Source organism: Amblyomma maculatum, chromosome 1 (assembly GCF_055883805.1).
Source record: "Amblyomma maculatum isolate TAMU_Amacu chromosome 1, ASM5588380v1, whole genome shotgun sequence".
NCBI classification, from domain to species: domain Eukaryota; kingdom Metazoa; phylum Arthropoda; class Arachnida; order Ixodida; family Ixodidae; genus Amblyomma; species Amblyomma maculatum.
The window spans coordinates 415,620,581-415,644,553 of NC_139344.1; the positions used below are offsets into that span (position 1 = coordinate 415,620,581).

The 23,973-nt window shown below is 45.5% G+C and overlaps 2 non-coding genes across 2 annotated transcripts; one reads left to right on the top strand and one right to left on the bottom strand.

Moving 5' to 3' along the window:
- Positions 1–23,105: 23,105 nt before the first annotated feature.
- TRNAS-UGA (transfer RNA serine (anticodon UGA)) lies at positions 23,106–23,178 on the bottom strand. Its single transcript has one exon. It is a non-coding gene; the product is annotated as a tRNA-Ser (tRNA).
- Positions 23,179–23,545: 367 nt separating this feature from the next.
- TRNAL-CAA (transfer RNA leucine (anticodon CAA)) lies at positions 23,546–23,618 on the top strand. Its single transcript has one exon. It is a non-coding gene; the product is annotated as a tRNA-Leu (tRNA).
- Positions 23,619–23,973: the final 355 nt, after the last annotated feature.

Below are 23,973 nucleotides of genomic sequence, written 5' to 3' on the forward strand. Positions count from 1 at the left end.
GATTGGGATGGAGCGCATTTGGCAAGCACTCGCAGCTTATGACTAGCAGCTTACCGGTATCGCTCAAGAGGAAAGTATACAACAGTTGCATCTTGCCTGTACTCACCTATGGGGCTGAAACGTGGAGGCTGACCAAGAGAGTTCTACTTAAGTTGAGGACAACCCAGAGGGCTATGGAACGCAAAACGGTAGGGGTAACATTAAGAGATAGAAAGCGTGCAGAGTGGGTCAGAGAAATAACTCAAGTTACCGACATTCTAGTGGAAATTAAGAAGAAGAAATGGACATGGGCAGGACATGTAGTGCGAAGAGAGGATAACCGATGGTCGCTGAGGGTAACAAACTGGATTCCAAGGGAAGGAAAGCGTAGCAGGGGGCGGCAGAAAGTTAGGTGGGCGGATGAGATTAAGAAGTTCTCAGGGTTCAAGTGGATGCAGCTAGCTCAGAACCGGGTTGAGTGGAGAAATATGGGAGAGGCCTTCGCCCTGCAGTGGCTATAATCAGGCTGATGATGATGATGATGATGATGATGATGATGATGATGATGATGATAGCACTTATAAAGCTACATGTCTACAGTAAACGTACTACATTATAAATTTTAATTTACCGCAAGTACGGAACCAGCATGCTGCAAATAATATATCGATATCATAAAAATACAATATTTCCGTACGAATCTTCCAGAAGCTTAATAAAACCCATTTTTAAAGTCTTATTAAGAATCTGGCGTTAAGGTGGTGCATTTAGATGTCGAGTACATAGCTGCTCAAGGCAAAATACTGTTGGTTTCTACAAAATAGAGGCCAGCTAAAAATACCTGCGCCGTGAGAAATATTATTCCACCAAATGCATAATTTTTCTTCTCTTTAAACACACCCCGAATAATAAAATGGTCGTCTTCAATAATTTTAAGACCATAAATTAGCTGTCACATATTTTGTTGCTCAGATTCGATTGTCCTACTTTTAAGTATACTGGTTCTGGCAGTATTTTTCCCAGTGATGCAAGTGATAACGGTGCGAGGTGCCTTTAAGGGCGTAAATATGCACTCGTACGCTCGCAGCATTACAAAACCAGCATTGTGTGAATACGAAGGGTATGAGTTAATTTTCCCCGATAATGAAAGTGAATGAACCAAGTGTTGGAAACATAAGCGTTCAAATAAGCATGGAAACTTCTCACTGCTCTGAAAGCCCAACTTGAGCGACTTGGCCCTTGCGTTTTACCGGCAGTCACAGTTCTCTTTCTTGCTTCTCAAGTCGATCGTCAGTAAGGGCAGATATGTTAACCGCTAGTATAGAATTTCCCTGGCTTTGAAAGCTCCATCGTTTCTAGTAAGTTTTCTTGCAGCTGTGCACTCCTCCCGCCACTCCATAAAGCTGTAAGTATCCATGGACCAACGCATCATGTAGTAATCATGTTTGAAACAGCAAAATTTTTTCACTAAACGTAGACCCAAAGCGGTTGTTCAAAGCAATTTTCTCTTAAGTCTCAACTTACCTTTTAGAATGCTGGGTTCTGCATGAAGAACATTGTATCTGCTTCTTGCTATCTCAAGATTATAGGCAGGCAACTGCGGTATTTTTCCACAACATCGCCTGATGGCAGAAGTTTTTAAAACTTGTATTCGCCGCACAGTGTATTAACAATTTCTTAATGGCGGGTAGAATCCAGAGTGGCGGCAGAGAAAGCGGCAGAAGGAGTGCTAAAACAAACATTCCATTTAATGAAATCTGCGAATAAGGATACATAAAAGTGCAGGAATCATTACTTTAGGAACCTTAAAGGAAATCAAAGTAGTTGATTAACAACTCTGAAAAATTCGGACATTAAGATGTTTTGACACAGCATCAATAATCTGCCGACACTTCAATTTTTCCCAAATTTCCGGATGTCTTTCTGATTGCCCCCCTTATAGGGGTACTTCTCAGGCCCTTCGAAAACTTGCTGAAATCTGCTTGCTGAACGTTTTAATACCTTTTACAACATGCATTATAAGTTTCTACAAGTTAGAGAAAAATTGCGTCTCTCTTGATAGCTCAATGAATAACACGATTCCCAAGAACGTTAGCCAAACTAAGGCTTGTCATAAAACGGCTACGAACCATACCTGCATATAGAGTATCACGTACTCTGTGGTTAAGAGGCCAAGACACGAAAGCCAAGTACTGCACGCCAGGGGGTTTAGCCCAGAGCAAACGTTGGAAGCGGACACACCCGCCAGCGCGAGACATTCTTCGTCCTGTCTCATTGAGAGAGGCGCCATCTGGCAATCTTAGGTGGTATTGCTGCCCCTTAGAAAAAAAAAGAGTGAAAGAACAGTACAAACAACGAATAACAAAACAAGATAACGATCTAGCGGTGGCAATATGTTAACGTTCATAAGACGGATTGGGGCTGCCGGTTTGATTTAGGTAGGAGAGCGCCTTCTCGGATGACTTCATAAGTGGCGTCATTGATACGGCGTAGCACCCGATAAGGCCTTGAGGTAGCGCGAGGAGTTATCCAGACAAGTCTTGACGGCAGACTGGTGTCCATACCAAGACATGGTCACCAGGTTGATACTGAACGTTTTGGCGGAGGAGGTTGTAGCGGCGCGCGGCAGATCTCTGCTGTCATTCGATGCACAGGTAGGCGAACTAGCAGGCTTCCTCAGCACGGAGAACATATTTCTAGATGTCTGAGGCCAACTGATCATCTTCTCGACACGGCAGCATGGAGTCAAACACAATCTAAACTTCGCGTTCGTACTAAGTCGAAATGGCGTAAAGCGCGTTGTTTCCCGTAAGGCGCAGTATTGTGCTCTGAGGTCACATACGGCAGCAACTCCCAAGTCTTGTACATTGACAGCATGACCGCATTCGTCTTGTTCAATCTTTCGGTGCGGCCATTACGCAGCAGGTGGTACGCTGTGGTTTTTCGATGGACCATGCAGGTCAGCTAAAAAAACAGGTCGATAAGCTGCGCTGTGAAAGCCGTCCATCTTTTGGTAATGACATACTAAGAGGCACCATGTCGCAAGACGATGTTGTGCATGAAAAACAATGCAACCTCTAAAGCTGGGCCATGAGGGATTGCATTGTCTCGGCGTAGCGAGTCAGATAGTCCGTAGGGTCTACTATCCATTTGTTCCCCGCCTGCGAGAAAGGAAAAGGGCCGAGGAGATCCATTCCTATTTGGTCGAAAGAAGTATGCAGAGCTGTAACGGGCCTGAGAAATCTGGCAGGCTTAAGGTCTTCTAGCGCTGGAATTCACGGCAGCTTCTTACATAGCCTTTAACAGCGGCAGTGAATCCTGGCCAGTAAACCTTGTGCGCATTCGAACGAGAGTCCGTGACCAACCGAAATGGCAAGATGTGAGTTCGTTATGGCATGCGAGCAGGATTTCCTCAAAGAGGTTGCATTGGTTTACCAGAAGTTAAGCTGTTACTTGGCCCTGACGGTTGTCTTATACAAGAAGCCGTGCCGCTTAGAGAAGGTGCCAAGATGTCAAAAGAGGTGTGGAGGAAGAGTCGTGTCATGCCCTACAAGATAGTCAATGCAACAGAGAATGTCTTGGTCAGATCTTTGCCGGTCTCTGAGCTCCTGTGAGCATAAGGTATCTAGAAAACCACTGTCGTCATCTGGTGCGAATTCGCCAGCTTTCAACAAGTGCGCATGAAAGCGCATCTGCGTCTTCGTGTTTGTGGCTGAACTTTTAAGCGATATTAATGTCGAACTCCTACAGTCGTAGACTACACTGTGTAAGTCACCTAGATGGGTCCCGCAGATTTGTTACCCAGCATAAAAAGTGATGGTCTGTGAAGACATTAAATTGGCGGCCATAAATATAGGGTCAAAATTTTATGGTGACCCACACGACCGCAAGGCATTACTTCTCCGACGTAGAGTAATTTGTTTCAGCACCAGAAAGACTGCAGCTAGCATAGGCTATTGCTTTATAACTTCCGTCTTGTGGCTTCACTAGGACCGCGCCAATACCGATCCTGCTGTCGTCAGTGTGTCCCTCGGTGTCAGCCACTCATCGAAGAGTGCCAGAACGGGGGAGATTTGAAGCTCTCGCGAATCAAAGAGGAGGCCATCTGATGCTCAGCAGTTCACACATATGAAGTGTCCTTCCTCCTGAGGCGCGTCAGCGGTTTCGCAATCTGAGAGAAGTCCGCAGTGAATCTCCAATAATACGCGCATAGACCGAGAAAGCGCTGAACGGCTTTCTCATTAGTAGTAACGGGAAATAATGTGACGGCAGTAGCCTTATCGGGGTGCGGGATCACACCATCAGCACTCACAAAATGACCAAGGCCCGTGCGTTCTGTATATCCGAAGTGGCAATGTCAGCAGAATGGAGAGCTTCAAGGACTGCTCGAAGGCGTTGGAGGTGTTGGTCAAATATTTCTGAAAAAAGGCGACCTCGTCCAAGTACACAAGGCAGCTTTGGCACTTTAGGCCAGCGAGGACGGTGTACATCATGCATTGGATTGTCGCTGAGACAGAGCACAACCCAAATGGAAGTATTGTGAATTCATATACGTCATCTGAAGTGACAAATAAGGTTTTTTCTCGGTCTCTTTCATCTACTTCGATTGGCCAATAGACGCGTTTCAAGTCACTGGGTGAAAAATACTTAGCGCCTCTTAATCTGTCCAGGGAGTCGTCGATGCGGGGCAGCGGAAGATGTCTTTTTTTTTTTGGTCCCGCGATTGAATTTGCTATAACCGATACAGAACCAAAGGGTGCTATCTGTCTTTTTTCAAGGACAATTGTTTATCACCATGAACTTTGGGAAGGTTGCACAACGACAACATCAAACATCTCCTGAACTTGTGGCTGTATTACTTCCCGTTATTTGGCAGACACACAATGAAAGTGGTATCTTATACGGCGAGCGTCGTGATATGTAACGCTGCGATGTTACGTAATGGGCGTTTGACAAATTTTACAGCAAGAAGCGAAGAAGTGCTTAAACTTTAGCAACAGTTGCTCTACAACGCGCCGTTATTCATGGAAGTGGCACTTCATGTCAACGTTTTAAAGGGATCGTTCGTCAAATGCGACAGCCGCGGAGGCAGAAGGGATCGGAACATCGGCAGCAGGGCTGGCGAAAGCAATAGAAGTTCCTGGGAACAAGTGCCTGGGCTAATTAGAAACATTTTTGACAAGAAGTGCAGTCCAGCTTTTGTGCAGAGGCAGTAAGCTGCGAGCAGCGCAGATTCTTTTAGCTGGCAGGAGTGAATGGTTCACCTCTGCTATTGCATTGCCGGCGTGCAAGTCTTCAAAAGTGACTTGAACCAGAACGCTACTTCATGGCGGCCTCAAGGTGCTCTCTATGGATACGCGAAGAGCAGTTTTGTGGGGCCTGCAACTGTCACGTTCGGTGGTGTGGCCCATCGAAAACGTGACGATTTTATTCCGCAGGTCGATAGCTGCACTACACTCCCGCAGACATCAATGCCGAGGATAAGATTACGGGAGCAGCCACCCAAAATGACACAACTGACGACGAACGTGTTTTAGTTAATCTGCACGGGAGCCGTGCACATCACCTTCGGTATAACGAGATGGCCTGCGGCTGTTGGAGGTACACACCTGTCCAAACAGTTACACTTTTCTTAAAGAATCCCCATGCGGCCACTCGAAAACGAATAGTCAGAGCCGGTGTCAATTACTTGCCGACGGTGGTGCGACCGTCTAAAATAATAGGGATATCCAAAGTAACGCGATTATCTTCCTTAGGCGAGGATACCAGCTGCTCAAGATCAGATTATTGCGGCGATGACGGAAGGTCTTCAACGCAGCGACTACCAGTATCCTCTCCCCCGAAGGTCACCGTTTTCAGTTTTCCCGACGAAGGCTAGGCGGACGGCCTTGCTCTAGAAGAGAGAAGCCGCGAGTATAGAGAGAAGAGTGCCGTAGCGAAGGAGAGGGGTACTGATACTGCTTCAACCTGATGCTCCTGAATAACTCGGGGTCGTTGGCCGAACTAGGGAGGAGGGAGTCGATGCAAAAACCCTGAAAACCAAGGCGCCAAACGTCTTTCTGTCGAGGTGGAGAGCGATCGTCATAATACTGCACTAAGTGCGCAGAGGGCGTAGGGTCTGTCGACGGCGCGAGAGGAGGCTGTGGGGAAGGTGAAGCCGGACGCTGCAGAACTTCCACATAGTTTGCACGGGTGGTATCTTAAGGAAGTGATGGTGGCTGCGTATTGCCAGGCGAGGCAGAACTCTTAAACGCCTGTTGCCCCTCCGCACGCACAAGGGTAGAAATGAGAGTTGGCAATGGCTGCGCTGGGCTCTAGAACTTGCTATGTTCTTCGTGCACGACGCTGCGAATCAGCTCGCGCAAAGATTCAGGATGCTGCTCGAAAGATGGCAGCGATTCCGTAATTGCAGCTTCATGGAAAAGCCCGTCGAAAATCGCGTCGCGCTGCTGTAGCATCCTTTCTATTGTGGTGGTTTCGGCAAGGAATTCAGGGACAGTTGACGATGGGCTGCGCGCAAGGCCTGCGAACAACCACTCTCTGATTAAGTGCCCCATTATTTTTCCTCTAGTCATGCAGGATCAGCTCGCCTGAAGAGGCGTGCATGGTGTCATTTCTTCCACGTATGTCTGCACGCTCTGGTTTGGCATCTGGACGCGAGAGGGGAGGGCCAGTTCAGCACGTTCGCGGCGATCTGCGCTGGTGTAGGCCTCACGCAATTGATAACAGAATTCTCGCCATGATGTTATAATTTGCTTGAGGTTTTCGAACCAGGTAGGAGTGCCATCCTCCAGACTGCAGTGCACGTTCCTCAATCTGGCAGCGTGATGTCACTGGTTATATCAGCAATACATTCGAACTAAAGGACCCAGTCCTCCACATACTCAAAAACGTCACGGTGATAATTCAGAACTCGCGGTGTCTGCAAGGCTTAGTTACCAGCCGACGCAACACCGGCGGCTAGCTGAGCAAGTGCACTAGATGTCATGGCGGTGGTTAAGGGCTGACCCTCCCGAGACAGACCCTGGAGCCGGCGACTGAAGCGGTGCACCGGCATGTCAAGTTGAACAGGGCTGGCGCAATGTATTCCGGGCCGTGTATCTTGCATAGGACAGTGCTTTACACAGCACCGCAACCAGAATATCACGTACTTGTGACCAGAGGGTAAAACACGATTGCACAGAACTTCAAACCAAGGAATTTATCCCAAGGCGAACACTGGAAGCGTCACATCCGCGGAAGCGCGACACACTCTTCTTCGTCCTCCCTCATTCAAAGAGGCGCTACCTGACAATGCTAGGTGGCAATATTTATTGAAGTTTGTTCCTGAATTCCTCCTTGCTATACTTCTCGTTACCTTTCACTATGTTCAGGCTGTTTCGAAAAAATGAGCGTTTTCTTATTTATTTTTCAAGGTCGGTGGGGCTCACGAATTGCAGCCAACAGATAGACACCATTCCCACTGTCATATTTTGACACAAGTTGTCATCTCTCTGAAATATCACTGTGATGTCAAGAAAGACGGAAGCGTCCATTGTATTTCTGATTATCCGCGATCCACTGTCGTCATTATGGGTTAAATTCACGTGATTATTAGTTGTTGCCGTGAAGCAAGGTATAATGCACTACTTCGGCATAAAGCTTTCTGATTGATAAAGCGGGATAAAATTGATTTCAGTTGAATTTTATCCCCCTTTGTCAATTAGAAAGCGCTGCAAACACGAGCATGACCAGAAAATATGTATGTCTAAAAAATAAACTTTGCGATGCTTTAATGCCTATTTGCGTATATTTCAGAACATGTCTGTGACAAAAAATCCTACATAGTTCCTGTCATCACCCCAGTCTGTCTTAAATGCTTAGCTCCACGCGACTGAACATTCGGGAAGGAGTTAACTAGATTCTTGAGGTGCCTAAGAAACGTAAATATTAACATTAAACCTCAACTTAAAAAAAAAATCTTCTAGTTTTAGGCAATCGCCCTGCGTGTCCACGAATGAAATAGTACCGAACTTTTTTCGAGCACTGCATGAATAGATTGAGACATTACGTGACGTTTTCCACATTTCCGTTTCAAATAATAATCCAACCAATCTTGGTTGAAGAATCATACTTAGACTCCGCTGCTCCAAGGCTTGTAAACACTTTTATCTGCGTGGGCTACGTACCGCTATTCGGCGAGCCCCACAGCCGAGCGCTAGTAGATGTAGCGCAGCAGCGTATGGAATGCTCAAGTGAGTTTGGTTAATTGGAGGGATGTGCTTCCCCACCTAGATAGGAACAGCGCAGTTAGGCTGAAACGAATAATAATGGCGCTTTTTTTACTATAACGAAACTGGCTAATACAAATATAATTTGTGCTTCTAACATTGTTTAACATTACAGGCCTTCATAATCTAATAGTAAGAACGTCATGTTAAAAACAAAATTCGCAGTTTGACGGTGAAGTTAATCAGTAATCCTATGCCACAAACAGTTTCTTGGCGAGCATTGTGTGAAGGGTAGCGTGAGTACGTGCTACCACACCATCCCCAAGAGGCGACAACAAATTTCTTCTGCCACAGCTTATTGGTAATTTCTAGCGATGCCGGTGTTTACACTTAGAGACCCACTACTCTAAGAAAGCAAATAGAATATTTGCTGTGCCTTAAGGTTGTGGCGAAACACAGCCTGACCTAATTTCTGTGTCGGACCTCTGAACATTGCCGACATCGACAGTGGTGACTTCAAGACGTACTTCAATTTGACAATGACGATGTGCATAGAAAACAGAGTCGTGCTGATCCGTTAAGCAGTGACCACTCCGCAGAGGGTTGCAGTTCCCGGAGATGAGGCTCCGTGCATATACTTTGCGACCTTGCGAGGGTTGTGTACCCTAACAAGTTGTCGCACATCAAGGACTTTTGAAACAAAAGCTTCTCTACGGCAAATAGTTCGAGCCATCGGGTATGCACGATTTTCGCCTTGATGAAGGTTTAGAGGTCAAACCTCTGTGTTAAGCTTTGTGGTCACCATGTGATTTTGGGGCATGTGCAAGTAGGCCACCAAGTGGCCCTTGACCACTGTCAAGGTCAAGGCCACGTGATTTAGAGGTCAGGCTTCTGTATTAAGCCTTAGGTGTGTCTTTGGGACATGGTCACGTAGGTCACTAAGTGGACCCTGACTTCTTTCATTTTCAAAGTCATGAGATTTAGAAGTCAGACTTCTATGTTAAACACTTTGGCCGCCATGTGCCTTTGGGACATGGTCACGTAGACCGCAAAGCGGCCCGTGATCTCTGTAAAGGCCACCAGCTTTAGAGGCCAAACCTCTCTGTCAAGCCTGGTGGTCGCCATGTGACTTTGGGCCATAGTCCGTACGCCCGTGCCCTTTGTCTAGGTTAATGTCACGTGTGATGACTTTAGTCTGACGTGGAAGTAGATGGCGCTAGAGGAGCGTTACGTGTATAAATATCAGCCCCGTGCTTCTGCCTAGGCTTCAACTCGGCCCGAGATCTAGGAGGACAAACACCCATTACAGGAGTGCGTCGGTAAAGAAGGCACGTCGGAATGAGGTCCTGAAAAGTGGCATGGCGAAGACACCGATGAAGAACAGGCTTTGCGTTTGGATAAATGCACAATGTTTAATGCAAGCTTGGCAATCAAGGTTTCGTTCCCTGCACTTTTAAACAAAGATATATCACCAGCTACGTTTCTCATACCACAAAGCTCAGCCCAATAATGAGTGACCAATCCAGTCTCGGTCACATTGGGGGGCGGTTTATTAGCTTCCGCTACGACCTCAACAACCACACCTGTCACAACCTAAACATGTTCGAAAGGTTCTAGCAGCAAGCCTTAAATAGGCTAGACGTTTTTTAAGCCTACACCTGTCGAACGTATGTTCAGTTTTAAGGCCATTGACAAAACAGGAGCAAGGCGTTGATATTCGGCACATGGCAAGCGACAAGCCGACTACATAGGAATCAAAAAGCACATTTTCCGGCCCTAAACGTGTCCATGCAATGTTGTACCAGATGATGTTAGTGCCAAATTGGGATCATCTATCAGTTAGGCGCGTCGTACCCATGAAGCCAACTTGATGCAAATGAGTAGTTGATGGTCATAACTACATCATCAAAGGGGACCCTATCTCTTGCTAGCTTTTTCCTGAAAACCTATGCCAGTGTGTCCTTGAGTTCCATGCATCAGCAGTTCAACACAGCTTTAACTGATGACAAGCAGGCCGTGAAAAGCGACATTGAAGAACTGAATACATTTGGTTTCCGTGTACATGAAAAAATTTAATTATAAGGTTTACCTTTATACTCTGCATGCCGCATACAAGGCGAGTGCACTTCCCGGGAACCGCGATGGCTGTTGCCACAGCGCTGAAGCTGCTGAGATTTTTCTTGAGCTACTGCCACTTGCCCTTCGACAGTGCTTCATATCAATTAATATGCAGAAGACTAAAGTAATGCTCAACGGTCTCGCGAAGGAACAGAAGTTTATGTTAGGTAAGGGAAGCACTGGAAGTAGTAGGCGAATATGTCTACTTAGGACAGGTAGTAACCGCAGATCCGGATCATGAAAAGAAATTAACAAGAACAATAAGATTGGACTGAAGCGCATTTGGAAAGCACTCACAGATTGTGACTAGCAGCTTATCAGTAGCGCTCAAGAGGATAGTATACAACAGTTGCATCTTACCTCTACTCGCCTATGGGGCTGAAACGTGGAGGCTAACCAAGATGGTTCTACTTAAGTTGACAACCCAGAGAGTCCTGGAACGAAGAATGGTAGGGGTAATATTAAGAGACAGGAAGCGTGCAGAGTGGAGCAGAGAAATAACTCAAGGTACTACCATTCTAATGCAAATCAAGACGAAGAAATGGGCATCGGCAGGACATATAGTGCGGCGAGAGAATAACTGATGTTCCCTTAGGGTAACAAACCGGAGTCCGAGGTAAAGAACGCGTAGCGTGGGGCGGCAGAAAGTTAGGGGGCGGATGAGGTTAAGAAGTTCGCAGGAGTCAAGTGGATGCAGCTAGAGCAAAACAGGGTTAATTGGAGAAATATGGGAGAGGCCTTCGCCCCGCAGTGGGTTTTTGGATAGGTACTAAGGCTTGCCTTTTTTACCAGGTGGACAAGAAAGGTCATAGCCAAGTAAAATTCCCTACTATGACGGAGGCTGTTCCGCCATGGCGCAACGCCACCAACACTATTTATCTAGTATGCCTTATCCAGTTGTCAAGGCGTTGTTTGGGTCTCTACGCCACAGCCCTCTCATCCCACAGTGTCGCATCACTGTCCACCGCAGCGTCTCCTTGCGGCTGTCCAGGCGTGAACCGCTTCTCCTATGCTCAGCTAGTCAGGCTGATGATGATGATGGGTGCTTCATAATGCAACGCAGCTGTCACAACAAAAGGCTTTATTCAAAAACTATACAAAGGTCAGAGAAATATAATTCCAGATATTTTGTGATTGTCAATATATTTACATGGTGCGCTTTTCAAATTTCAAACAATTATTTGTTTTGTTCGTCAAACATCTTTTTATATGATCAATTAGATTGTGCTGGTTGGCTTCCCGGCAGGATACTTCAATTCGGTACCTTTTTTTCTGAAACTCCAACTTTCGTTCTTCTAAAGGAAGACGGTGCTCCTCGTTCTGAAGTTTCCTCTTCTCTATTTTCAGCTCTTCGTTTCTTATCTCCAATTTATGCCTCTAAATCACTGCGTGCAATTCTAGCCCCGTACTTTGGAATCCTCGCCCTCTTGCAAACGAAGAAAAACAAATAAATTTGTTCACGCACTGTACCGTTTCTGCGCGATGTGATATGGTCGTAGGGCAAGTACTGATCCTGTGGCATTAACTATTTTGAGGCAGTCTTGTCGTGCATTTCGTACTCAGCAGGCTCATACTTCTGTCACACGGGCAAGTCCCAACTCCCTCAAACTTCTTTTCCATAAACGAACACGGAGGGAGCGGGAGGGAGTCCAGCCCCAATGGTGTTGTCACCGTGTAACACGGCTAAGAACGAGCTTCTCAGAGACGCCGTTGGGGTCCCATTAGGCGCTGTTAGTTTTGTGTGATCATATAAAATAATGAAATAAGCCATTGCTCGCTGAAAAGTATTTTCCTCCGTGCCTGTTGATTCTTTTTGCTTGTCTGTTTTAGTCGTTTTGGGTGTGTGTGTGTGTGTGTGTGTGTGTGTGTGTGTGTGTGTGTGTGTGTGTGTGTGTGTGTGTGTGTGTGTGTGTGTGTGTGTGTGTGTGTGTGTGTGTGTGTGTGTGTGTGTGTGTGTGTGTGTGTGTGTGTGTGTGTGTGTGTGTGTGTGTGTGTGTGTGTGTGTGTGTGTGTGTGTGTGTGTGTGTGTGTGTGTGTGTGTGTGTGTGTGTGTGTGTGTGTGTGTGTGTGTGTGTGTGTGTGTGTGTGTGTGTGTGTGTGTGTGTGTGTGTGTGTGTGTGTGTGTGTGTGTGTGTGTGTGTGTGTGTGTGTGTGTGTGTGTGTGTGTGTGTGTTTGTATGCGCTCATTACGGCTGCCTGACCAAGTTTATTCTGTACTGGACCGTCTACTAGCCCCGCGGCTATCGGTCCAAATATTCTTTATGTATTTCGTTTGCTACAAATAAAGATCACTTTGATTGATTGATTGATTGATTGAATCGTTCCGAGTGTCGGAAACGACGTTTAATTACATTGCTGATGTTTGCCGGCCTACAATGACGCGGAAAACAACAAATGTGCGGTAGCAAGTTGCCGTTGAAAAGCAGGTCGCCGTTGCATTATATAAACTGTGCTCGTCGGCTGAGCACAGAACTGTAGCACATCTCTTCGACTTGGGGCGGTCTACGGTGAAAACAATTTACAGCGAATTCTGCGGAACTGTTGTGGAAGCATTCGAAAAATACTGGGTGAAAGTGGTGCCAGTCGCAGAGCTCGCCAACTACATGATGGAATTACAAGCAGTAGGCACACTGGATGGGTGCCACTTCCCAGTCCCCCCCCCCCCCCCCCCCAAAGAGCACGCCAGCGATTATTACAACTACAAAGGCTGGTAAGTACATAAAGGGCGAGTATTAGCGCTTGATAAAATATATGTTTCATGGGTAGTTTGCTCCTGTACAATGTGAGGTAATAAGGAGAAAGGTTTGACTTTGCATTGCAGTTAAAGATTTGTGTGCATTATATTAATCTACGCACCACCTTTAAAATAAGGAAAATTGAAGCCAATTCAGTTGTAAACCTTACTGAAACCTATAATGTTGGTCGTGCTGAAACAGTGCACAGTAATGATAGTTGTACATTGTTATTTAATGAGAATAGGTCCATAATTTCCTGGTTGATCACTATTTTCAAGATGAGGGTATTACCACAGAGCAGTCCAGCGTTTGATTTGTGCTGTTAAATGCGTATGACCATGTCTACACTGGCACGTATGATAGAAAATGTGCATTTCGTTCCCAGTAATTAACTATATGAAAACTGAACTTGCTTAAAAATTTTAGCTTACGGGTCGATGTGGCAGGGCAGTGCGCATTGCATGTTTTTAATTGTTCGACATGTTAAGTAGATGACTGCATACGTTGCGCAAAAATGTATCTCGCTTTAAAATTTCATCAACATCTGACCCACTCCTGTATAAGCCTGAAGAAGGCTTGCAGTATAGTGAAAAAAAAAGAACTTGCACAGGGTTGCAAATGCAGGGCGACGCCGCGCGGCATGTGGTACTGAATTGTTTACTCATCGTTTGTAAAAACGCAGTCTCCCACTGTTTAACGCAATGCTGCAATTTTAAAAGTGTTTGGCTCCTCACTAAATGTTCTGTCAATTTTGCTTTCAGGTACAGTGTGATCCTGCTGGCACTAATCGACCATAAGTACAGATTTCGGAATGTCGTGGTCGGCTCACCTGAAAGGTGCCACGACTCTCACGTGTTTCAAAATTCAACACTGGCCGATGTAATTGAAGGGACCAAATTCAGGCACCCAGTGCTTAAAGTTGGAAATACCGATGTGCCGCCAGTAATACTTTGTGATCAGGCTTTTCCTCTCACAGCACACTTAATGAAGCGAATTGGAAACCCAAGTACTGAGGCTGAAAAAAAAAACATTTAATTATGAGCTATTCAAATCCCGAAGGTTTCTAGAGATTGCCTTTGGCAGGCTTAAAGCACGCTTCAGGTATATCACGAAGGGCATGGAATGCGATGTTAAAATGTTTCCAATTATTTAGCGTGCATGCTGCACACTTGCCAACATTTCTGAACACTTCAATGATTCACTATCGCAACACTGTATTAAAGAAGCTAAGCAGCAGAATGCTCTCTACGAGCAGCCGTCGCATACTACCGACATGCAAGTTGCCGATGGCAAAAAAGTGCGTGCTGCTCTTATTCAGTGCTTTCAACAAATGGAACGGCATTGAATGGAGCATAGAATGTACTAACATTAATTCATCTCATGTGGCTTGAAGCTGATGTGTTGGAGTGCGAGGTAGCAAAGCTCTCCGTCCATCAAAAGCGTCGAATAGAACAAAGTTCTTAATACCACGCGAATATTCACTCGGTGTTTTAAGATTTATTGAAGAAGTCTCCAAGCAATTGTACACGTTTCTCCTGTGCAACGACGTGCCATTCCCCGAGGCTCCTCTCGTGCCTTGAAGTGACTTCCAGTGCTCTAATGAGCCTTTCTTGCTGCTCCAGCAGCAAGTCGAACTTGCCTTGCGGGGCCACACGTTTCTTCTTTCGTGTCTGCATATGATGTCCGCTGCTGTTTCAGGTTCCGTATTTGGAAAAAGGGCAGCTTCGGTCTGTGAGCGTAGATGTTCAACATTTTGAGTATCTGCAGAAGGTTCGCCTGAAAGGTCACCGAGCTCATATGAAGAAGGCGTTAGCGGCCTTCCGACTTCCATACCGTATATTATCTGCAATACAAATTTCATATGAAACATTTATTTATTGCCCAGTTCCACAAAACAAACGTGCTGCCACACTGAAAATTGTTGAAACAACAAAGATGTGACTGAAGTGAGAACATTTCATTTGACACTTAACCGACAGATCAGCACACTCACTTATGAGTGCACTCATTCACTCTCGCACTAACATTTGCGAATGAGAACGAGACTGGTTGTAAGAGTAATTAGCAGACAAATAAAGTCGAGATGATAGACTTTGTTATGAGAGAAATGTTGAGCCAAAAGCGTGCTGTAGTCTGAGCAAGTGGTGGCGAGTACCTCTCAGTGGACGAGTTTGAGTGAATGTGAGTGCGAATAGTGTGAGGCCCCGCTCATGATGCTCACCTATGCACTGGTAATGAAAACTGCCAAGCACGAGGAACATTCAATTGTCAGCCCTTAGAACCACGAAGGGTTGTTGAAAAAATGGTCTAGTAAGCATTTTTTCAGAAGCCAACAGGTGCACGAAATTCAAAACAGTTGTCACGACTCTGCAATGCAAAAGCAGCAGGACAATGTCGGGTGCCTGAATGGCCATTAGGAATTGAAGCACATGGGTGTCCTGGTGTCCTGCAGGTTTTCAAAAGTTTAGCTAGTAAATCAAGGATAGAAACTTGCTCACTGCTGAAACTGCTAAATAGATTGCTTTGCTTTTTGTCTGCGGCATATAGGTATTAGCTATGAAAGCAGAAAAAGTAGATGCATTGCACCTGTTCTACAGTTTCTTCTGGATAGCAGACGCTCAGCTGAATACGTGAACGGTCATTCACTGGCAGGCTGCCGAGGAAGCGATGGATTTCCCGGAAGAACGGTCACGCTGTGGCATAGAGTTTCTTACTCTTACCTAGAGGGAAAGCTGTGCTGACCTCTACGGGAGTTTACATGGAGTTTCTAGATGGCCAGTTCAGCCACCTTGGGCGCTCAAAGCATGATGGGCCGGAGAGACACCGAGTGCAGAACTACAACTTTTGGCCAAAACTAATGCAAAGATAAACGTTGTTCTACCGCAGATAATGTCCTAACATTGAATATTGTGACTATAAATTGCAAAACAAGAGAGAAACAGCGTGCCAGTATGAGATTTATCGAATATAAACGATGGCTCTTTCTCCTATTGGCTTAGTTTTGAACAGCACAAATACGAATATTTCGCACTTAATAGGCAAACTTTGAAATTAAAAAAACGTTATGAAAATATTTATGGTTGTGCAATCACTTAAGGAAGATTTTAGTGGCATTTCGGGAACAGAAACCATTTATTGGCGACGTCTGCTTTTGCGCCTTCGCTACTATGGCTTTCGCAGTCTATGTACGCACCTTCAGATGATGATGATGACGAAAAAGAAACATCGCAGTAACGCCACTCCACGTACCTGCGAAAAACCGACTGCCCCGCAACTAGTAGCACACCGGCCCATGATTCTTAGCGCGCCCATGGTGGCTGAAGTGTAGCGCCCTCAGCTTTCCCTCTAGTTAGTGTAAGGAACTCTATGCGCTGTGGCACCATATTCTGTGGTCTCTCGAGCTACTTTCCTGGTAAAAAACAGCAAGTGAATTCGAATGTCAATCGTTGCAAAGTTCAGTCAACACACGCGGGAGGACATCGCTCACACATTATTCCCGTCAAAGTACTTGGTCAACACAGGTAAGTAGTAGTATGTGGTTATTTTATTACATATTCAAAAGGAAGGAAAAAATGTTAGCCGACCCCGGTATCTGATATCTGAAGCAGCTGAATTGTGGCGGCAGAAATAAAGGAATAATGAGGAAGCGGTAGAGGAAATTGGAAGTGAGCGACAGGGAGAAAGAACAGGGTGGGTAAAAATGAAAATAAATAGAAATATATACACTATGGCACAATATGCAGTGGGTTGCTTGAGGCCCGCCTGAAAATGCCTTGTCATACACAGGCAAGCGATTAGCCGTGATTTCTTTACCGTTGTCACAGGGCTACCAACTAAACGCTGGGCTGAGAAAGTAAACAAGAGATACCATTTGTCCTTTAAAGCTGATTATCTTTCGTATAAAATAGCGCGAAGACACGGGATGAAGCAGAAGAAATAGACGCGCACGGCGCCGTGTGTGTCTATTTCTTCTGCTTCGTCCCGTGTCTGCATAACCAACTCCCCAAACGGCCATTCTACTACTGTTTTATTGCCAAGCTAAACGATAGCGCATCCGTTACAATGAAACAATGCTCACCTGTACTTTTGACTTAAGTTGTCGATCTTTGTACTTGTTTCCGGGTCTTGAAGATTACGCGTGATCTCAGTGCTTGCACAATAGCGTCATAAACCTTGGCGTTATGGTTTTCGCCGCGCAACTGGTCCAGACTAGTCTCCCAGACATTAATCAGAGCTCACGTTTCTGACTATGTCCAGGTGGCCCTTGGCTGCAGCGGTTCCAGACGCGGCCGGCCTTGCTCCACGCGCACTTCTTCGACGTCGTTCATATCGTCCGGACACGTTGGTCGCGTTCAATGAAAACAAACAAAATGGCGAAGCAACATACCAAGAAAGCGCGGCCCGTGCACGTGGTCCGAGAGTCTAGTCAGTCTAGTGCTCTTGTTGAGAGTAAATGTTTTTGCGCGCGCTCAATTAGTTCCGTTAAGCGGTAAAAAGTGTTACAATTAGTTATAAACGCAAAATTGATGAGTGTTTTTTTCTTAACCTGCACTGAAGCTCACGGGGAACCAGAGTGCTCCCTTTGCCTGCTCGAGGGAGATGAATAGAACTCCTTCCGCTAGGAACTTCCTTAAACTTCCTTTCCTAAAAGACTGCCGTATAACACGGCGCTGATCTCTATTGAGATAAAGACTGCCTTGGTTGAAGGGAGTTAAACGGAGTTCAGCCATGACCGTGTGACAGTTGTGTATGCCTTGCAAGCATGAATTTATGTGACGCCTAGCTATATATTTCATGTTTTTGTGAGTAATGTACCATGGCAAACAATACTGTTTCTTTGCATTACTTTTTAGACGTGTTCTAAAAGAGATGGTTTGGTTACGTTTACTTTATGGGGTTCAATGTTCCAAAGCGACCCAAGCTATTGGCTACGCCGTATTGGTGGGCTACAGAAAATTTGACCACCTGGGGTTCTTTAGCGTACACTCCATCGCAGAGCAGAAACATTTATTGCTTTTCGTCTACACCTAAAAGCGGCCGCCGCTGCCGAGATTCGATCTCCGAACATCATTCTCCGCTTCACGAGTACGCACGAGGTATTCCCAGCAAAGCAGAGATGGCGCCGACTACACCTAGACGCTACCGTTGTTTACCAACTGTGCTCAAACAGGTTATGTTGTTTACATGGCTTAAATTCAAGCTTATCTCTCTTTATATTATGTTTAGCGAGAATTTGCACTAAATGAAACGGCTTAAAATGTGTTCCGCAAAGACACTTACTTTATAGCTGCATTTCGCGTTCAGGAACGCTCGGTGGAACTGGTCACACCAGCGTTTCCGCCAGTTGTACGGACGTGGTGCGACATACGCAGTCCTAGACATCGTATCACTACGGCTCGAACAGCGTTGTGTCAGTACTTTTTATTCAACTAAAACATCTTCCTCCTCCCCTCCCGCTATCGAATAAACTAGACTAGCGAATTCGACAGATTTGATTTACGTACTCGTGGCGGAAGGGATTCGGCGTCGACTGTTTGGGTCTGAAAACAGCGAATGTTCTTCACAAACGCGATCATATTTCAACGCAGAGGTGAAGGTTTCTTATCTCACACATGCCCTCTTCCTTTTCCTCTCAACCTGCGTTTCTCTAGGGGCGGGGAAAAATCGAGAGTTTACTCGGTCGCGCCTCTGTAGCCCCAACGGCAAGCTGACATGTAAAAAATGCCCGACATCGTCCCACGTACACATGATACATGACCCAAAAACACCCAGTCCAGGTGTCTACCGAGCATGTGTGGAAGATGCTGCGCCTTTCCTTATCTGTGAGCCAATTATTATTATTCATATTATTTCACTAAACGACGCATTTCTACCCACGTAACCAGGTGCAGGGTTCCCATCTCGGCGGCAACAGCGCCCAGCTCCTGAAACGACACCCTTAAGCTCTCACGATTTTAAAGCTGAGCTGAAAGAGGTGTGTTCAGTAGGGCACAGTTATCTAGAACTGCGAACATCAAACTCCTCACGTTGGGCAATGCAGTTGTCCGTTCAGTAAAAGACGAGTAAGATTTGGACTGGCGTTTTAAAAAGTGCGGCGAATAGCATACCTTCATAAAATTTTTATATAGTTTTTGAAGTTTCAAAACTTATTGAGTGATATTTAAGTCGGAGTTTGAGACATTAAGAGCTGATGTAGGTTGATTGTAAACCACGTTTGCGAGTAGACGCACTATGAGTTTCAGCTTGAAATTTCAGCTTTCTACTTTCGCTTCAGCTCGCAATTCCTAGGTCAAAACACTTTAAATAAGAAGCCGTTTGTAGGTGAGAGCCGATTGTGCTCTCATAAATTGCGGTGGAACCTTCGTTCGCTGTATGCAAGGCAAAACTCAAAAGAGATCCTGCATGTCACCTTAAGCACCTGTACGTAAACGAGATGCATTTCACTTTACATTGCCAAATTTCATGACAGGTTTTACCTTCCATAACGAGAGCTATGATTGCGCTATGGAATGCAGGCGTGGAACGTAAACCTACCCGACACAAATGGTACCAAGTGAGCATATTTTTCCACTGATATCCTTACAGCCACAGGAACAGCTGGATAAGTGGTTCAGCGCTACGCAATTATCATGGTCTCAGAACTGAACACGATGCCCGGCTGGTAGCATTTTGAACCGTTATTTATGAAAGAACACAATCTAAATTAGCTGAACAATAAAACACGCGCAAGGACTCTAAATTTACTGTATGCAGCGCTGGTCATCCAGAATAAGAAATTCTGGGCCACTGCTGTCGAATCTGCGGTTTTTATTACATTCCTTTCGTCGCATTGTGCCGAAGTAAATTATAGACGTGTTTCATCTACTCGGGAATACGAACGTTGCGTGTGCGCGTCAAGGGCGAAATGAATGCGAAACGCTGAACAATCGCGAGGCTAACTGGCCTTCAAAAAACTACACAAAAAATCATGACCTCCGTGAAATGTATTTACGTGACAGCTACACTACGGTAAGCTCTGTAGCTGCACTGCTTGCCGCCATCTTCCAATAATCTGCAATGCCAGGTTGAAACCTCGTTCATGGGCCAGATTTAGAAAGTGGAAATCATCTGGCAAGCATCAAATCCTCTGGTGTCAGCGGCGTTCATGTATACATCAACTTAAGTATACATGTCATGCCATTTCGGGCATGACCTGTTGGCTGGTTGCAGGCTGGCGCTGGTTTTGGTCCAGTAAAGAAGGCCCTGAGAGAGACTTGTGTTTCTCCAATATCTCTGATATGACATGGCACTGCAGCTGCTGGCTGTCATCTGTCTCATCTGTATGTTCCCGCTCAGCATCACTGGCACCACTATACGGCTGCAATACAGACTCCTGATTGTTCTCGCCAAAGGCAGCTGGAGATCCTGCTTATAGTGAGTGGGAAGAAGGAGGCAAATTGTTCAAGTCACGTTAACAGATTCTGCAACAGTGACTAACTGCGCTTAAAAGCGCGGAAAACTTGCATGTAGCTGTCAGCTACGTTATCATTTTAACTCACTAAGCAAAGCGCTGGTATGTAGCAGCCTCTGTAGAACTATCCGCTAATAAGCGAAACATAAGTGCGTCAGAACGCAGTATGCGCCGAGAAATCGCTAACACACTCCTATTTTCATGTTCTTGGAATCCTGACGCCTCCAGTTACCGATGACAAGACCGACACAATATTTTATGGCACGAGACCTAAACTCCCCACTCCAATTTAACGTTCACGAAAACGCTCGTCCGCCCGAGCTCGTCCACAAACGGACATGTAGCGGTGACTTCGTGCATTAGGCAAGGATTTTCCTGCGTGGTGGAGCATGTACGCGGCTCCTTCGCTTGCAGGTGGACTTGCGCCGCATCAGTGCTTAGCGAACCCGAAGCGCCAACGTTCGCAGTAGAGGCCACCATGTTACAGTTTGACAACGCTAGCTCTCAGGGCGCGCCCCGCTGTGATGTCCAGAAATGCTGTCGAGCGGAGGCAACACCACCTAGACTACTGCAAGGCCTGTGCAAGCTTATGTGACGCCATCGTAGCGAGATAATTCTGAAAGTCGGCTTCTCTACGCGGTGGCGTTTTTTTTTTTTATATTCAACGTTGCTCTGGAGCTACCTCTCGAACTTTTTAGTGCTAGCGATGAAGAGTGTTATACTTATGTTACATGTGTTGTCTAATATTGCCAGTCTTTTGAATTACATGAGAAGTTTGACACAATTCACTTGTCATCATTTCAAATGGCAGAAATGAAGTTGAGAGGAAATTTTCAACTTCATTTAGTTACTTGAATGAACATTAAGACAGGCACAAAGTTCATCTGAGAGAGCACATTTATTGTTTGATGGGTAGATACAGCTAAGAATGTTAGGCAGAGATATTACTCAGAACGGGGCCCTTGACGACACTCAGTGCAGCTTGTCGTGAATACGAGGTCGCATTCACGCAAGTGCTGGTCACAAAGCTGTAATTTAAATATAAAAAAATGCTGCTTAAGCTGGGAGCAGAGATTGTGTCGCGCTTCCGCGGATGTGACGCTTGCAACGTTCGCCCCTGGATAAATCCCTTGCTTTCGAGTTTTGTGCAATCGTGTTTTACCCCGTGGTCACAAGTACGTGACATTCTGGTTGCGGTGCTGTGTAAAGCACTGTCCTATGCAAAATACACGGCCCGGAATACATTGCGCCTTTTGTACACGGACGCCTTTTGTACATTTGATAAGTTTCAATTAGTCAACATGATTTTCATTACATCGCCCTACAAAATTACTTCATTATAGAACTTAGGAATACAGGAAAACAAAGTCGCCGAGCTGTCATGTGCGTATGTTTGACGCTCGATATTTGAAACCACACTGCCGAGTAAAATGTAACGAAAAGAAGACTCGCTTTCTATGTTATCACCTTCAATACCGCTATACTGACTACTAATATACCACTTTAATGGCAGAAAGTGAAGTGGAACTCAAGAGACTTCTGATGCGCGTACAAGAAGAGAGTGAGAAGTTTGGGCTTAAACTGAACATTGAAAAGACGAAGATCATGGCGTCTTGCCCTATCAAGTCCTGGAGCATCAATGGACAAGAAGTGGAAGCTGTGACAGATTTTCTGTTCTTGGGCGCCAAGATTACCTCGGAAGGAGACTGCAGCCATGAAATTAGGAGACGCCTGCTTCTGGGAAAGAGAGCAATGGTTAGTCTTGACCGCCTAGTAAAGAGCAGAGACATTAGTCTGCCAACCAAGATCCGTATAACCCGTGCTATGGTCTTTCCAGTTGTGATGTATGGATGCGAGAGTTGGACTGTGAAAAAGACTGACCGCCGAAGAATTGACGCGTTTGAATTGTGGTGCTGGCGAAGACTCTTAAGAGTTCCTTGGACTGCCAGAAGATCAAATCAGTCGATATTGTCGACCATAAACCCTGACTGCTCATTGGAGGGTCAAATTCTAAAGTTAAAGCTCAGCTACTTTGGTCATCTGATGAGAAGAGAGGAGTCGCTGGAGAAAGATTTGATGTTGGGAAAGGTTGAGGGTCGCCGGAGAAGGGGTAGGCAGCGAACGCAATGGTTAGATGGCATTCTGGAGGCATTGCAGATGAAGCTATGTGATGTTAAGAAGATAGTGAGAGACCGGAAAGCGTGGCGTGACATGGTCCATAGGGTCACGAAGAGTCGGACACGACTGAACGCCTGAACTGAACTGAATATAAAATAATGTTGAGTAATAAGCTAAATAAGCACTTAAAAATGACGGTATCATTTTATTATCAAAATGATTTTCCACTTGACACAAATATTGACAGATCTAATTGTAGTAAAGGGACCAATTTCTGCTTGCCTCTTTTCTTTAAAACGTCTTTATTATACAAGGATAATTGTGTTCACCTAGAGTATGAAGGACAGAAGCCAACAGTCGGCGAGGCAAAGGAAAGCGTTGGGGATGGTACTTTATGTCTTTTGTTTTAAATAAATACTGGATAATCACAGAAATTACTAATGTAATCTGTTTAGGGGAAAGATAATTAAACACAAAGTAGAAGAAAAAACAACGTGCCGATGGTGGGAACCGAACCCACGACCTCCGAATATCACGTCCGATGCTCTTCCAACTGAGCTACATCGGCCGCTGTCCCCCCTGCTACTTGCTTGGGTATTTAAGTTGTCTGTATACGAACCTTGAGAGTGTTTACCAGCGCCACCCTCAACCATAGCGGCGGACGTGGAACGTCCTTTTGTTACTGCCAGCGTAACGTAGCACGTGATCAAGAGCGAGGGCGAAAGCTGTGCTAGAACTCTCTTACGCTACCTATGGCTTCAAGACTGCCAGAACCGAGACCCCCGTAAGCTACAAGCAGATCAATTAAGGGGACGAGCACCCTCATTTCCCCTTAATTGATCTGCTTGTAGCTTACGGGGGTGTCGGTTCTGGCAGTTCTCAAGGTTCGTATACAGACAACTTAAATACCCAAGCAAGTAGCAGGGGGGACAGCGGCCGATGTAGCTCAGTTGGAAGAGCACCGGACGCAATATTCGGAGGTCGTGGGTTCGGTTCCCACCATCGGCACGTTGTTTTTTCTTCTACTTTGTGTTTAATTATCTTTCCCCTCAACAGATTACATTACTAATTTCTGTGACTATCCAAGTAAATATTTAAAAAAAAAGACAAAGTACCATCCCCAACGCTTTCCTTGGCCTCGCCGACTGTTGGCTTCTTTCCTTCATGTATTATAACGAGCACCCTCATTTCCCCTTAATTTATCTGCTTTCACCTAGAGTAATAATACAATTTTTACTTGAATTCTATGAGGCTGCTGTGGTGTAAGTTAGATGAACTCAAGAATAGCTATGATTAGTAGTTAATGCTAGTAGTTATCTCGCGCCATGTGAGGCGCGAGGTAAACGGCAATATATCTGCTAAT